Raw genomic sequence first — 12,129 nt, forward strand, 5'->3', positions numbered from 1 at the left:
TGGGAAAGGAGGGCGGCGAACCCTCCAGGACAGCAACCTGGAAAACCCGGCGTAGCGAGGAAAATCGTAGAGCAACTACAGCTAAATCTGAATCAGGCAACTTCTCTAGGCTTTCTTCGCTTCCTTTCGTAGGAAGGAAGAGAGAAAGAGTGCTCGTTTAATACAGTGTTTAAGCACCACTTTATTTTTCTCCATGTCCCTATAGAGAGATTTTTATATATTAGCAGAAAAATGCAAGTTCCGAAGCTATAGTAGCTCTTTGGTTATGGTTAAGCAAATCTTTAAAGAATTATTTAACAACTTGATGTAAGTTTTGATCTGAATTCTCAAGTTGATGCATATGAGTAAGTTCATAAGTACCTGATTAACAAATGGCCCCTGCTTTTCCACCTGTTTTTTCATACAGTTGTATAGTTTATATTCTACCTGTATTCACCTCAACATTTTAACCTAAAGCAATGACTCGTCATTACTATTCAAATTTCAGTCATTGTCTTATTACATACTGTAAATGAATTTAAGAAGGAAAAGTATCGCCTCCTTTATGGATACTATTTTAATTGTACATAGAATGACGTAGACAAAGAGAGTTTTGGAGTGGAACAAAAGCAGAGACGCTTTTGCAATGGAAAATAAGACAATTTATGATTGTGTACTCTGTCACATAGCTTAAAAACTGCAGGTTAAGCAAATTACCATAGGGACTTTATTCTTAATTCTGCCCATCACCTAAGTGAATGATCGAGTTTGAACCTTTCAGTGAGAGCTGCATTTTTTTTCTAAATACCTTCCTACTTAGCAGCCTAAAGGGACCCGTCACATCAGTAACACCTTCTATGCGCTGTCGCGTCCCAGCTGGAACACACTAAACTCGGAGGCCTTTGAAATCTTTAAAGCCAATCATACATAAGACAGATTCTATATTGCAGGGCTGGCTGGCTACACTTCAGCACAAAACAATATTTCAAGCTTTCTGATATACATGTGTCACCTCTTTGTGACAAATAGCTGGTATTAATTAGGCACTAGACTTGGTGAGATTGCTGTTATTAACTGAGAGAAGATGGGTTGGATTTAATTGTGTGTGACATCAAAGTCAAGTGACTGATATTTCAAGCATCATTTAAAATGTTTGATATTGAAGTCATTGTATTCACATAAAGACTGTCTAAAAATATAAAGGAGACTGATGAGAAGAGAACTGAAATGCATTTGTACATCTATCTTATGAAGTGTATTTGATGTCATTTTACTAGTATTTTCAGTCCACATATGTAATATTTATTTGTTTAGCTGCATAAAATTTTTATTTCATAATGGACTTGAAAGTTCTCAAAATGAACACTAAGACAAACATGGTCTGTTTAGAGTGGTAGCTGTTCTTTAAAAAACCAGTTGCCAATTTGTTTAAAATATGTTTTGATGTAAATAGAAGTAAAATAAAAATATTAACCAAATTATTTCAACAAAGTATCATATTATCTATAAAAAGGGCACTGAAAATAACTAAAATAATAAGCATTTGGAAATTACAAAAACTAGAACTTCACCAAGAGTTACACAAAGAGGGCAATTTTGCTGCAAAAAAAATAATTGAAACACTCTCACTTGAATTATTTAATGATGATCAGCATTTCCCATGTTGTGTTAATACATGAACATGCAGGAGAGAAATATTGTAAATCAAAATCAGTTCAATAAATCCAATTAGTTAAAGTAAGGATGCTCTAACATAAAAATAGTGTAATAGTTTGTTTAATTACGTTGAGAGAAAAGATTAAGATATTTATTTATTTGACATTTGACATAAAATACACGAGACAATTACATGGAAATCTGCTTAATTGAAATGTAATATGTTATAACAAAATATCCCTTGGGCATTGTTTTAAGAACAGAAATATAATTCACAATAGCTGAAAGCTAAGATGTTTTCCAATATATTGCCAAGTGCTATAATAAGAAGCCAAGAAAAGATATCCAAATATAAATATGTTGAGAATTGGGTAAGCAGTGTTAAATCATTGTATTTGAATATTGTTTTCATTTTTCTGATTGATCATTTTAATCATATAGATTTGTTTTTAATGAAAATTTAGTCAAGTATGCTTAAATCTTTAAACTACACTTTAGTTTTTTTATAGTATATACATAATATTTCCCTTTATTCTCAAAATACTCTGAATAACTTGTGAAAATAATCATGAGAAACCATTAGATTTACTGACATATTTGACTAATGATCAAAAACGTAACTTTAGGAAAAAGAGTGTTTCTTACAATAGAAGTGCTAAAACTTGATCTTTAAAATGACTTCTATCCTCCTTAAACTTTAATGTAGTATTTTAAGGTAATCATGAGCCCTTAATTCTGTAGACAAATGGTAAAATGGTAAGATGGGTGATGTATCTATGGATATCCATCAATTTGTGTACAGAAAGTCCCAGAAATAAATAGGGAGAAATCCATAATCTTTGCTTTGCTTTCTATGGATCTGATTAAATAGTTCTAATTTGAAAGCCAGCTTTACTAGACCCATAGACCTAACAGGTGTTTTTTAATAATTTCAAGCATAGGTCTTCTGAAATTCAAGAGTTTTAAAGAATATTGAGATAAAAATAAGCTATATATTAAATATTCATTACCAATTATTTATTTGATTTTCTGAATTTAATCACAAAAACAATTCTGTTTTGTTTGTGTTTTGTTCTGCCTTTCTGGTCTCTCACATTTAACTTCCAAAAAAGCTGGTTTCAAAATTATATCCAACTTAGTCATTGTTGTTACTTCAAATGATATTTATAAATTGAAAAGAAGTATTTAAATGTAAAGTATTATTAATATAAAAATCATAGGAATAGGGAGGCCTGGGTGGTCCATTCGGTTAAGAGTCTGCCTTCGGCTCAAGTCATGATCCCAGTGTCCTGGGATCGAGTCCCACAACAGGCTCCTTGCTCAGCAGAGAGCCTGCTTCTCACTCTGCTGCTCCCCCTGCTTGTGCTCTCTCTCTCTCTCTGACAAATAAATAAATAAAATATTTTTCAAAAATCATAGGAATAATATCCTCTTTATAATGTTAAAGTGTCTGGCTTCTCACTCCCTACAAGAATACTTTTGTTAACAGAATGAATCAGACTCACTTAATAATTATGCTCTGGGTCCACCATAGGCAATACTTTGAAGTAAATAACAATCATGATAACCTTACTATACATATCATACTACTGTTTACAAAGTATTTTCATTTTATTTTATCTAATATTCGCAATACTCTTAAGATAGGTAGTAACGTTTATTTGTCCTTGAATCATGTATGGATTTTTGTTTGCTCCTCCACACTCTGCCTTCTTCCCTTCTTTGTTGGATGAATGATTGGTCTAATTATGCAAAGTCTCAAAGAGAAATGGTAGTTTAACATGGTTCAATCCCAAGCAAACTCACTTCAAACAGGGCCCTCAGAACTTATCCAGGTGCTACCTGATACCATGACCATGAAGGGAACTCCAAGCAAAGAGAATAGCAAAAGCAAAGACCTTAAGGAACATACAATATTTGAGAAAGCAAAGGCCAAGGTGTCTGGAAACAATGATGAAGACAAGGAATGGAATGAAATGATCTGGAAGTCAATAGATAGATTAAGGAGAGCCACGTATGACGTTGTAAGGACTGTGAATTCCATGCTAAACGCAATGGGAGACCAGGCCTGAAGACAGAGACCCCCCCTTTGTGGGTAGTCCATTCCAACACTACCCCAGATCTTCCTTTTCCAGGACCTTTTTGCTGGAAAGGTCAGGATTGATTGGTGGGTAATCACCAAAGGACTCCAATTGCTCCTTAGGAAGGTTAGAAGAAAGTCCATGGTCTAGGTACAGAAATGATGTTTCAGGCAACATAAAACCAAAGATTGATTCAGTAACCAAGAAGCATCTTCCCTGATGTCTTCAATTACCACTATTTCCCTCACCCCCCCTTTTTTTCAATCAAATACAAACTTCTTAATCAAATTTTGTTTAGTTTCTTACTTTCATCATAATCTTTGTATTCTTATGACATTCTCTGTTCCAAATATCATGTCATATATTGCCAGATCTTATTTTTAAATTATTCCTTAGAAACATCAACATAGGAAACATCTCAATAATATCTCCTCCAAGAAAAGCATGAGTTGACAAAACATTCACAGAGAATGAAGCAAATGTGATGTCTCCACTATTTGATAAAAAATAGAGGGGATGTTCCTAAAGAAGTAAAAAATGAAGACATGTTCTTGAAAAACATATTTTCTCCCTTTGCACTTTTTTTTACCATCAGAACTCTATCAGTAGAACAGATCCTCAGTATGAAACATTTTAGACTTCTAATTGCTGAGGCAGATGCTTATTAAGATGCTTTTCTCTCTGAAAGAACTCTCCCTTAGAAGGGTTTTTATGCATTTTTCCATCATTGGTAACACATAAAGATTTTCTTGGAGAATCTAGTACCAGAAAGGGTTTTTGTAGAAACAATATGCAAAGCATTTGTGTAGAGAGAGAGAAGAGAGCCCCGGAGAGGCGGTATTACCAAGATCCTCAGAGACTTTTAGTATTTTAGTGACCACAAGTGGAAAATGTGATTTGAATGCTCTACTCAGGTTTTCTAAAATGCAAACTACTTTGTACTTTCAGAAAAGAGTCAATAAGATATTCCTGCATGTAGTGAAATGACAAAAACATGACTGTCCACCTAAAAATCACACTTCCCAGAATATCCTTTTTCCCAAAATCTGTATTCTCTACTAAGGATGCTGCAAGATGAGAGTACCACTGTCAGTACACAGAGCTATCATCTAAACAACTCCTGCTTCCAGATGTGCTTTATAGGTTTACTAAAAGTCTGGTGTGGGGGCACCTGGATGGCTCAGTTGGGTAAGCATACGAAACTTGATCTCAGCTCAGATCTTGATCTCAGGGTCGTGAGTTCAAGCCCTGCATTGGGCTCCACACTGGGTGTGGAACCTATTTAAAAAAAAAAAAAGTCTAGTGTAGGTAAAATACTAAATATATAAAATGACTTTTAATTAATTTTGGGATAATTTTATATGAAATATAGAAATAAATGTATTTTTTGCAAAATCAGTTTTTAAGCTAAAAAGAGCTTTTCAAACAAGGGATGACCTGCAGTCACTCCAGAAACTAGGGAAATAGCCAGGCTCTATTATCTCACAGTGGAAATTCTTTCCTTTCCTCCACTAAACTTTTCTGACTTTGGGGAAATTGCAGGCCCAACAACTAAGTTATTTATGTCAGTTAAACTTCTGATTATAAACTTGAGATTGCCTGCTTTTGAGAGCTTAAATCTAGAAGATGCCATAGATAACTTGAAGAACATGTGGTCAGAAAAAGAGAGATTTAAAAACCATGAAAGAGTGTTTGTTCTATGTTGATTATCCTGAAGTATAAAGGATATTTTATGTTTCAGAAAGATGCAAAATAGCCACGTGGCCAAGGAAAGCAGAGTATAGACCTTATTAGTTTATAGCACAGGGGTTTCATGTTGTAAAACATATGCCTTGAAATTTTTATCACATAATTATGTAAAACAAACCATCATGCTTAGTAGTATTTGCACGGGTACCTGTAACATCTTGTAATTCTCTACAGCATAAGAGCATCCAGGCAACATATTTAGACTAAAACCTAAGGCACTAAAGGAAAACAAATCAAGTGACACATACTAAATTTTTCCATATGAACAAATTGAGGTTTTGAAATGCTCCTAGATTTCAAAATCTCATTTTCATTTTAACAAATTCTATACACATACAAACTCACACACACACACTTCATAAATCAGGCAATTTATACACACTGAGTAATTGATATTCTCTGTAGAAACTTCTAAATTAGATGTTAAAACATCTATACACATGTATATGTACAACATGCATAAAGTCTCACACGTACAAATTAGCTCTGTTTCTTTGAGGGACTTGGGGTGTGGGGAGGAAAGTAAATTCATCCAAATATCCAGATATTATGCAATTGATTGACTTAATTCAGACAACTGTTCATCTATCATAGTCTCAGTAGACTCCAAACAGTATTTCTTAATGCTATTGAACTACGTCAATCCCTTTTTTATTGTGCTTCTTATTTTTTTAAAGAAAAACATTCTCTAAAAACTAAGCAAATAAAACGTATAGATCAATATTCATGCTGTACACAATACATTTATACAGTGATGTATGTGAATTATTTCTCATTAAATAGAAAAAAGGTTTCCTAACTATAAAAGCAATACTTATTAGGTGCATAAACCTTAATAGATACATATAAAAGAAACACCAAAAAAAAAAAAAAATCCCAAGCCTTGGTGATCCACTAACCAGAAACCACTGCTATTAATATTTGATATATATTCTTTATGTGGTATCATTTGGCCTATAATCCCATACCCCAAGACTACTACCATGAACTTTTGGATGTATGTCCTTACAGTCTTTTTTCTATAGAATCATCTGGCCTGTAGACAAGGTACACAGCAAGTTGGACTCTTCAAGAACCACAGCCATCCAATGCTGGCCAACACTGAGCAACCTGTGTGTCAGCCAGCTTTTCTGTAGCCTCATGGTGCTGGTGATGCTCTGAGCAGGATCACCTTCCCTGCCATACTAGTATAACAAAAGAAGAAAGCCTAGGGATGCTGCAACCTGTCCACCTCTGTGTCCACATGCCTGACTCTCAGTGCTCAATTAATGCTGCATTTAAAAGGATAAAAACAAAATCTGAGTCTGAGAAATCTGAGAAGTGAGTTATTTAACGTTAAAATGAGACTCTGGACCATAATGGTGACATAGAAGCCTCCTGAATTTCCCTCTTCCCACGGACACACAAATATATAGTTATACATGAAGTAATTCACTTTTCAATAAATCCAAGAACCAGCTGAGTGATTCCTAGACACTGGGCAACTGAGAGAACAACCATATCAAAACAGGTGGAAAGGCTGAGAAACACTTTTGCCGTAAAACCCTACCCCAGCATAGCTCCACACAACCGGGAGGAAATCCCCAACTCCCAATCTCTCCCTGAGTAGCAAAGGATTTGGACCACACAGGTAGTACTCCAATTGTAAGTCTGCCACCCAGGGGATGGTCCCACAAAACATTGACTCTGATAGGCAGTACGGCTTGTGTTCAGAGTCTGACAGGACTACAGCAAACACAGAAGCAGCGCTTATCAAGCATGTGAGCACTTTCCACAGCTATCCTCTCAGGGATCAGCACAAGGAAAACAGGCAAATATGCCTATCTCCCAATTTTTCTCCAGAAAGTATGCATCTCGGTGCTGGCTGTAACCTTCCCCAGAGCCAAAAGAGCCAGAGGGAGCTTCCCCTGTCATCTCCCTCCAGCTCATTCCAACAATAAAACCAAGTTACCAGCATCTTCCTGCAAAGAACATATCCACACATCTAGCACCCCAACTTTATGGCTGCCATCTGAGGGACTGACACCCAAATCACCTAGATCTGATAGCCGAAAGAGAATGTATTCATGAGTCCCACAGGACTATAGCAAACAATAAAACAGTTCTTAATTGACACATAAGCCCTTATGCCAAAACATGTTAGTACTAATCCATGAATTCTGTAAAATCGCACCATAAACCAATATACAACACTCGGTTATGTTTACATACACTAACAACGAACTATCAGAGAGAGAAGCTAAGAAAACAATCCCACTTACAAGCACCAAAAAGAATAAAATATTTAGAAATAAATTTAACCAAGGAAGTGAAAGACCCACATAGTGAAAACTATAAAAAGCTGATGAAAGAAATTGAAGAAGATACAAAAATATGGAAAGATACTCCATGCGAAAGGATTGGAAGAATTTTTAATGTTAAAATGTCTGTTTCACCTAAAGTAATCTACAGTTTCAATGCAATCTCCATCAAAATTCCAATGGCATTTTGCACAGAAATAGAAAAAAAAAATCCTAAAATTTGTATACAACCACAAAGTACCCCAAATAGCCAAAGCAATCTCAAGAAGGAACAAAGCATCACACTTTCTGATTTCAAACTATATTACAAAGATATAGTAATCAAAACTATATGGTATTGGCATGAAACAGACACACAGATCAATAGAACAGAATAAAGAGCCCAGAAATAAACCTATGCATATATGGCCAATTAATTTACAGCAAAGGAGCTAAGAATATACAATGCAAAAAGATAGTTTCTTCATTTTTTTTAAAGATTTTATTTATTTATTTGAGAGAGAGAATGAGATAGAGAGAGAGCATGAGAGGAGAAAGGGTCAGAGGGAGAAGCAGACTTCCTGCTGAGCAGGGAGCCCGATGTGGGACTCGATCCCAGGACCCTGGGATCATGACCTGAGCCGAAGGCAGTCGCTTAACCAACTGAGCCACCCCGGCGCCCAAGATAGTTTCTTCAATAAATGCGGTTGGAAAACTGGACAGCCGCATCCAAAAGAATGAAACTAAACCACGGTCTTATACCTACACAAAGACTAATTCAAAAGATATTAAAGTTGTAAATATAAGACCCGAAACTATAAAATTTCAAGAGGAAAACATTGGGGTAAACTTCCTGATATTGGTCTTGACAGTGATTTTTTTTCTTAGATTTGACAGCAAAAGCACAGGCAACAAAGCAAAAATAAGTGGGACTACATCAAATTAAGAAGTTTCTACACAGTAAAGGAAACCCATCAACAAAATGAAAAGGCAATCTATGAACTGGGAGAAAATATTTGCAAAAAAACATATCTGATAAGAGGTTTATATCCAAAATATACAAGGGACTCCTATGACTCGATAGCAAAAATAAAATTAAATTAAAATAAAATAAATTAAAATGGGCAAAGTACCTGAATAGACATTTTTCCAAAGAAGACATACAAATGGCCAACACGTACATGACAAGGTGCTCAACATCACTAAATCATCACGGAAATGCAAATCAAAACCACATTGAGATATCTCACACCTGTTAGGACAGCTATTATCAAAAAGACAAAAATATAACAAATGCTGGCAAGGATGCAGGGAAAAGGAAACCCTGTACACTGCTGGTAGGAATGTAAAGCAGTATAGCCATAGTGGAAAATAGTATGGAGATCCCTCAAAAATTTAAAATAGAATTACCATATGAGGGGTGTTTGTCTGGCTCAGTTGGTGGAGCATATGACTCTTGATCTTGAGATTGTGACTTTAAGCCCCCTGTTGGGTTTGGAAATTGTTTTAAAAATTAAAAAAAAAAAAAGAATTACTCTATGATCCAGAAATCCCACTTCTGAGTATATATCCAAGGAAGTGAAATCATGATCTCAAAGAGCCATCTTACTTTCATGTTCATTGCAGCATTATTCACAAGAGGCAAGCTCTGAAAATAACCTACCAATGGAGAAATGGATAAAGGAAACGTGGCATGTATATATACAATGAAATATTACTCAACCTTAAAAACAAGAACATCCTATCACTTGTGACAACATGGATGAAGCTGCAGAGAATTATGCTAAATGAAACAAGCCAGACACAGAAGAAAACTACTGTCTGGGTAATTTACATAAGAAATCTAAGAAAGAGTCATAATCATAGAAACAGAGAATACAGTTGTGGTTTCCAAGTCTGGGGAGTGGGGGAAATAAGGAGAGGCTAGTAAAAGGGTATAAATTTTCACTTATAAGATGAATTTGATCTGAGGAGCTAATATATACACGGCTACTATAGTTGAGAATAGTGTATTTTATAATTGAAATTTGCTAAGAGAGTTAGAACTTAAGTTTTCTCACCAAAAAAAAAAAAAAAGATAAATAGTGAGGTGATGGATGTGTTAATCAACTCCATGATGGTAATCCTTTTACAATGTGTACACAGATCAAATCATCACATTGTACACTTTATACATATTACAGTTTTATTTGTCAATTACACCTCAATAAAGCTGAAAAATATTTAAATGAGATAATTCACATAAAGTGTACTGAATAACGAAGTGCTCCATGGGGTGCCTGGCTGGTTCTTTTAGTAGAACGTGCAAATCTTGATCTCAGGGTTGTGAGTTCAAACCCCATGTTGGGTGTACAGACTACTTGAAAATAAAAATCTTTAAAAAAAAGAGTGCTATAAAAATCTAAGGGGGAAAAATTTTTTAAGTTTCTTCTAGTTATTCTATTTCCCAAGACATAACATGTCAATGATAAAAAAATATAAAGCTAATTCTTTTTTCTTGCTATTTTATTTAATAAAATAATCAAACTTGAAAAAAATAGTTTTTCACATGGAGAAATAAAGCTAATTTGTATTGGATTTATTAATGTGGCCTAAAAATGTTTTTAATTTTTCTAAAGTTGTCCTCATGTAAAATAAATAAATAAATAAGGTGTTCACCACTATTTTAGAACATTAAATTACCTAATTGTATCTACTTTTTACTGATATTCAGTGATTTAGTAAAATAGACACAACTGAGTCTATAAGTGTACATGGATTAATGTGTGAAAGTTTGTAATATTCTAAATAATATTCTAAAGTAGAATTTTCTCATGAGAAATAGCATTCTGTTTTTATAATAAAATCCAAAGTGTCAGTCAGACATCATACCCAAAAAATTCATTTCTGGCATGTCAGAAATTGCATTTTTTTCTAGAAAATTTTGAAAACTTCAAGAGCAAAGGAATATTTCCCTATTTTATTCAGATTATATGAGACCCAGCCATATTTACAATTGTGTAGTTAGATAGCTTTTTGGGACTTATAGATATAAAGATTAATGCTAGTGCTACCCCTCATTGAAGACTTAATCTGAATATTTTTGCCTGTTCAATTTTCTATAGTACATGTTTAAAAAAAAAAAAACTCTTGCCATTGAAGTAAGACTGATATTTTTAGATTCTCCAACATATAAAACTTGGTAAATTATTCAGAATAAGGCAAAATTTATCAAATACAAGCAGTTTGTCTCTGCTATCTGCTCAAATATATGAGAGTTCATTTGTTTTGTTTTGCTTTTTAAGTAATCTCTACACCAGACAGGGAGCTTGAACTCACAACCCTGAGATCAAGAGTCACACATTCTACCGACTGAGCCAGCCAGGTGCCCCTATACTGGTAGTTTTCTAGAACAAAATACAAACTACTAAAATTGACTCTAATAAATTCTATTAAATATTGATTCAATTATTTTTTATGTCTCCCAGTTCAAAAGATACTAGCCATAGCTTCTTGTAAGCCCTCAAGAAAGAGATAATCTATGTCTTATAAAAAGTGCATCACATTATTAAAAAAAAAAAAAGACTAGAACCCAAACAATTATTTTTGAGGCTAACATAATGTTGATATATAATAGAGCAAGAATAATTATTTTTAAAAGAAAATTATTAAAAGTTATCGAGAAATCTCACTTAAAGAGGTAGGTACAAATTTTCTAAACCTAATTATTAGTAAATCAAAATTATGGTGATGAAGTAGAATTTTTACCAGAAATACATGATAATTCTGCATCAGTAAGGCTATTAATGTAATACAACACATTGCCAAAATAAAGATGAAAAACCATGTAATCACCCCCATAGAAGTAAAAAACAAAAAGTAAATTAAAGTGAAGACAAGAATGCCCTCTATGACTCCCTCTACTTTACACTGTATTGTAGGTCTTAGCCAAAGCAAGAAGACAAGAAAAAGAACTAAGATGTAAGAATGAAATGTATCAAAAATTTATTTCAAGAGAATCTACAGGTGGTGAGGGATGGGGTGTTAAAATAAGGGAATCAATAAGACTGCTTGATGAAACATCATCTACAAAAATCAGTACTGTGCATATACACCAGTACAAACCAATTAGAATATGTAATAGAAAAATAAAAGATGCCATTTATGATATCAATAAAAACTTTAGAGTACCAAAAATAAATTTGACAAAATTATGTAAAACTTTTATGGGAAGAGCTGGAATGCAATGACAAAAAAGAAACCTAAACAAATGAAAAGAAATGCCAAGTTAATGCACAGGAAGACTCTCTATTTTAAAGAAGTCCATTCTCCCCCAAATGAAATTTCAGTGCAGTTTCAATCAAAATAGCAAGGAAAATGAAAAGTTTATCTAAAGTTCATGTGAT

The sequence above is a fragment of the Zalophus californianus genome, chromosome 1 (genome assembly GCF_009762305.2).
Source record: "Zalophus californianus isolate mZalCal1 chromosome 1, mZalCal1.pri.v2, whole genome shotgun sequence".
NCBI lineage: Eukaryota > Metazoa > Chordata > Mammalia > Carnivora > Otariidae > Zalophus > Zalophus californianus.